The sequence below is a fragment of the Scomber scombrus genome, chromosome 1 (genome assembly GCF_963691925.1).
Source record: "Scomber scombrus chromosome 1, fScoSco1.1, whole genome shotgun sequence".
Taxonomy (NCBI): Eukaryota; Metazoa; Chordata; class Actinopteri; order Scombriformes; family Scombridae; genus Scomber; species Scomber scombrus.
The window spans coordinates 37,337,005-37,343,004 of record NC_084970.1 but is presented as its reverse complement, the minus strand read 5'-3'; the positions used below and the strand labels follow the sequence as shown (position 1 = coordinate 37,343,004).

Here is a 6,000-nt window from a genome sequence, read left to right as displayed (position 1 = left end):
CACACACACACACACACACACACACACACACACACACACACACACACACACACACACACACACACACACACACACACACACACACACACACACACACACACACTGACTCTCTCACACACACACACACACACACACACACACACACACTGACTCTCACACACACACACACCCTGCGTCACACTGACTCTCACACACACCCCAACTCAGTCATAAAATGTCTCATAATAAAAACACAGGCTGAGTTAAGATGTGTGATGTCATCATGTTTTAAAGAGACGTTAGAAATCAATAACCACACCCACACACACACACACATCCAAACACACACACACACATATATACAGAGAGAAACACACACTGAACTACACACACATATATAGAAACACACACACAGAGGCACTGAACTACACACATACAGACACACGTATATATATAGAGAGAAAGATAAACGCACACACTGAACTACACACACACACACAAACATACGTAGATGTGTGATGTCATCATGTTTAAAAGAGACATTAAAAACCAGTAACTACACCCAAACACACACACCCAAACACACACACACACAAACACACACACACACACACACACACACACACACACACAGTTTCATGTCTGACGAGTCCAATCAGCTGCTGACATCGATGTCATTCTGAGGCTGACTTTGTGTTAACATTAGTCGTGAGCTAAGAGAAAATATCTAATTGTGATTCTTATTGTTATTTTTGTGTTATTATTACTGAATTGTGATTTTGATTGAAATTGAAATTATCTACATATTATTTTCACTGAAAACATTAAAATAATTCTTAATAAGTCTTATTGTTTTTGTTTCTGCAGAGCCACAATATTTCATATTAAATGTTGTACTGGTGATCTATATTCTGATGCATTTTGTGCTTCCTGTGATTTAATAACTGCAGTCAGCTGTTAATCAGCTGTTTAGATTAGATTACAAGTTTAGATGAATTATTGAGTCCTAACGTCAAACCTCCAACATGTGATCTGCTTCACTCAGAGACACAGCTGCATTTAACCAGAGCGACTCCATCATCATCATCATCATCATCCTCCTCACCACAGGTCTCTGTCTGTTCCGTCAGCACTTAAACTCTGTGTGTTCCTGAGTTTCTAGTCCAGAAATCGTCACCCATTGGTTTGTGGACTGCTGCTCGGAGGCCAATAGTATCGGATCTGAGCAGCGCCATCTTGAAGAAATTCAGGTGCATGCTGGGAAAAATAAAAACATGGATTGTACTTATATGGGCATCAGGAGGAGCATGAGGCGCCCTCCTGAACCTGTGAACCAATCAACCTGTCAATCACCACGTAGCCACGCCCTAATGCATACCCTGCTTTATCGTCACATATAAAATCAGGGAGGCCAAAATGTCCCAAATGAACATCATACTGCATTGAAGAAGGCTTTAAACTAGCGATTGAGACCATAAACACATTTTGAAAACGTTTACTGAGGTTAGAAATCAAGTGAGAAGTTGGTGAATTCTCCATTGACTTGTATAGAGACGGAAGTCCTTTTGACACCAAAACGGTCGCCCCCTGGTGGCCTTTTGATAGAATGCAGGCGGCCACTCCCACAGCGCTTGGGAGCAGAGAAATAGGCAGACTTTTACACAACTTTGAAGCCTAATTTCATATATTTGGCGATTATTTTAATCATACAAATTTGGCAGGGTGGTTAACAACACACTTTTCTATGGTATGTTAAACTCAGAACACATATTTATTCTTACTTTACACGGACTTTAAATGACAATAATATAGTTTATCGTGATTATTTCTGAGACAATATATCATCAAACTAAAGTAGTTATTATAACAGGCTGATTATAAGACTGAGGACAGTTTCAGACCAGCGTGCACGAGGACAAACACACGTGCACGCTGGTTTCACATCATGCTGACTGAAGAAAACACAGTAAACACTTTTACAGTTTGTGGTCGGGCGAACTTTTAAAACTAAACTAACCCGTCGTCATGTAAACAGACGTCTCTCTTCATTGGTTCTCTCTCATCTGTTTGACATCTGTTTCATTTTCACCTCTTCAATCTTTCAATCTGCAGCTTTTCCCACAACGACTACTTTACTACTTCTTCTCTCTCCTGTCGTCACTGAACCTCTGAAACGGTTCAGACTGCAGAGATGAATATGATTAGCGAGCAGTAAATCTCATTTCCTCACATAAGACCGAACCTCACGCTGCTGCATTCCTGTCTCATCACATTTACACAACATCTGAACTCCTGACTGACGTCTGCAAACCTCAAATAACTCAAACTACAACAAGCGTCACGTGTTTTTAACCTTCGTGTCGTCCTCCCGGGTCAAATTGACCCCGTCTGTTTGACTGTTCCTTCTTTCCTCCCTCTTTTCCTTCCTTCTTCCTCCCTTCGTCCTTTCCTTCCTCCCTTCCCTTCTTTCCTTTCCTCCCTCCCTTCCTTCCTCCCTCCATTACTTCCTTCCTTCCCTGCTTTCCATCCTTCCTTCCTCCCTCCCTCCTTCCATCCTTCCTTTTTTCCCTTCCTCCCTCCCTCCTGTCCTTCCTTCCATCTTTCCTTCCTTCCTTCTTTCCTTTCCTCCCTTCTTTCCTCTTTTCCTCCCTCCCTCCCTGCTTTCTTTCCTTCCTTCCTTCCTTCCTTCCTTTCCTCCCTCCCACCTTTCCTTCCTTCTTCTTTCCTTCCTTCCTTCCTTCTTTCCTTTCCTCCCTTCCTTCTTCCTTACCTCCTTTCCTTCCTTCCTCTCCTCCCTCCCTTCCTCCTCCCTCCTTCCTCTCTCCCTTGACTGGAGGAAAACAGGAGGGTTAAACCAACATGAAGTTAACTGTAGACCTTTTCTTTGTTTCTGGAGATAAAAACTTGACAAAGTGAACAAACAGCAGCTCTGACCCTGAACTCCAGCCGCCTGCAAACATGAAGTTAATCTTTAAAGTTTCTCTGAGCGGCTGCAGCTCGCTGAATGAAGCCGTTTCTCAGGCTGCTGGTATGTGTTTGTCCCTTCTTACCATGTACAGCTCAGGAATCTCAACACACACAGACAGGAAGTCACTGAAGTCTGAAACTGAAAATAACTCGTACACTGAATCCAACGACCAGAATCAAATACTTTTTATTTTCTATCATCTTTTGTTCTGATGATGAAACTGTGATTCATGAACACTGTCCAGGAGAAGATTTATGAGATTTATACATCTGGAAACTATGAATGAATGAATCATAAAAACTGGATATCAGACTTAAAGATGAACATTTCTCGGTTGTGAAGATGAGAAAAACAGGACGAAGGTTTCTGGCAGAACTTCACCTTCTTCTAAAGATGCACAGAGAAGGAAAAAGAGTCAAAGCTCCATCAACACTTAGTAGTAGAGAGAAACTTTATTAACACACCAACGTGTTTCAGCTTACGGCCTTCAGTAGGGTCATAAAAAAAATCAAAAAGTTAAAAAAACTAGAGTTGTTCCGATTCCGATACCAGTATCGGAAATGCCTCCAATACTGCTGAAAATGCCGGCATCGGTATCGTTGAGTACTGGAGTCCAGGCACCGATCCGATACCACGTAATTTATTAGAAATAGGAATCTATTTACTGGTTAGCTCCGTTAGCTCCGTTAGCTCAGTTAGCTCCGACACAGTTCTTCTTCGCTGCTCTTAAAACAGTTGTGCTGTGCTGCTGTTTTAGAGGGGCGAAGAAGCATTGATCAGCTGACGCCTGTTACAAGGAGCTAACGTTAGCGCATCATGTCGGCGGTTTGGCAGAACTTCACAGTGGATGTTCCCACCAGTAAGACGGCGACATTCATTTAAAAAAAAATTCCTATATTTATTTATTTAAGTTGCACTACTGTTTTATACTTTTCTATTTAAAAATAAATGGTTTCCATCTGCTGCATTCATTCATGTTTTACAGGGTTTTACCTGAGCCAGGCCGTCATGCAGGCGTAGTATGATTTTTAAATTGTTTTTAACACACTGGTATCGGTACTCGGTATCGGCCGATACCCACAGCACAAGTATCGGAATCGGGAGGGAAAAAATGGTATCGGAACATCTCTAAAAAAAACTATACAAAAAATAACCCATTCGACTTTTCATTATTATTTTTAACATTCAAATTATATTAGAAATTTTAATGCTCAGATTCAGTCTATTATAATCTGTCTTTTATAAATAATTTTGTCTTATATTAAAGCTGCAGTTGGTAAGTCTTATAAAAGTAACTTTTTGTCATATTTGCTAAGACTGTCACTATGTAAAGAGCATTACATGAAACTAGTCATCTGTAAAAAAAAAAAAACAGGCTCATTTAGCCCCATCTATTGCTCCTACTGCAAATTGCCAGAATCCAACGCGACCGGACAACAAGAACCAATCAGAGCCAGGATGGTGTCTGATGGAGTGTCTGACAGCTGTCAATCACTGCTCACACACACAGTCGATTAGAATTTCTAAATGTCGGTTTCCATTATTTTTAGATTAATTGCCCAGCCCTAACATGAGTGACACCACAGGTTGTGAAAATGAGCCAAAACTGGTTTCAATGGTTTTAAAGCTGCTGACAATTAACATTAATATGATCCCAGTTAACCATAAACTCATTCTGGGTCTCTAATCTCTTCTTCTGTTCTTACTCTTCTTAATATTCTGAGGTCATAAGTGTGTTCTCATGCAGCTCTATGAGTATTGGGTTGGTTTAGTCTGTAATGATCATAAAACAGACTGAAGGACTTTTAGTTTCTGCTTCGTCCACGTCAGTAAAATATCTGATGGAGAAACTTCCTCCTCGATGAAAGAGAGAAAATCTGAGTTTATTTATAGGAAATGTTCTGCTGCAGCGGTCGGACACACCCTGAAGGCCGGCCGCTGCCTCCTCCATACACACTGATGTTACTGTCATCACACAAAAACACACACACACACACACACACACACACACACACACACACACACACACACACACACACACACACACACACACACACACACACACACACACACACACACGCAGACACACACACAGGAAACCAGGCAGTGTGTCAGTGTGTGTGTCTGTGTCCCAGATGTCCTCACAACGACAGGAAAAACACATAAATCCAGCTGTGTGGAGACGTTCAGCGCACACACACACACACACACACACACACACACACACACACACACACACACACACACACACACACTTAAAGTTTAAAGTCTTTAGTTACAGATGTTAAGTGAAGACTAGCTCAGAGTTCAGACATCTGACGAACACTCAGCTGAAATCTGATGAAGATAAAAACGTTCAGACACTTCGTCAATCATCCGTCAACCAGGAGTCTAACCCACAGAGTGAAATCACAGTAGCTGAGACCACACAGACACACATACACATACACACACACACACACTGAACCACACACACACACACACACACACTGAACCACACACACACACACAATGATGTAATATTTGTTTTTAAAGGAGAAATAATAGCCAATTTATGATGCGTCAGGAAGTTTATAATAACAGAGAAACCACAAACTGTCTGTGAGGTGTGTGTGTGTGTGTGTGTGTGTGTGTGTGTGTGTGTGTGTGTGTGTGTGTGTGTGTTTCAGTGTGTGTGTGTGTGTGTGTGTCTGTGTCTGTTCTCAGCTATTGTGACTTCACACTTTGTTGGATTGCCGGTTAAACTCAACACACAGCTGCAATTTATTAATAAATATATTAATATGCTTCAGAGCTGAAATCATCAATATTGTTGCCATGGAGACAAGGACACGTGTGTGTCTGAGAGTGTGAGTGAGGTGTGTAGTTTAGTCTTGGTACTTCTGTGTGTGTTTTTATGTTTGTGTATGTGTGTGTGTCTGTGTGTGTAATTCAGTGTGTGTCTATCTATATGTGTGTGTGTGTGTGTGTGTGTGTCTGTCTGTCTGTGTGTGTGTAGTTCAGTGTGTTTTTATGTTTGTGTATGTGTGTGTCTCTCTCAGTGTGTGTGTGTC

The 6,000-nt window shown here is 41.4% G+C and overlaps 1 protein-coding gene across 1 annotated transcript in view; it reads right to left on the bottom strand.

Moving 5' to 3' along the window:
• The window catches only part of kifc3 (kinesin family member C3), a 60,967-nt gene that overhangs the window by 54,274 nt on the left and 693 nt on the right, over positions 1-6,000 (bottom strand). The window lies entirely within an intron of this gene.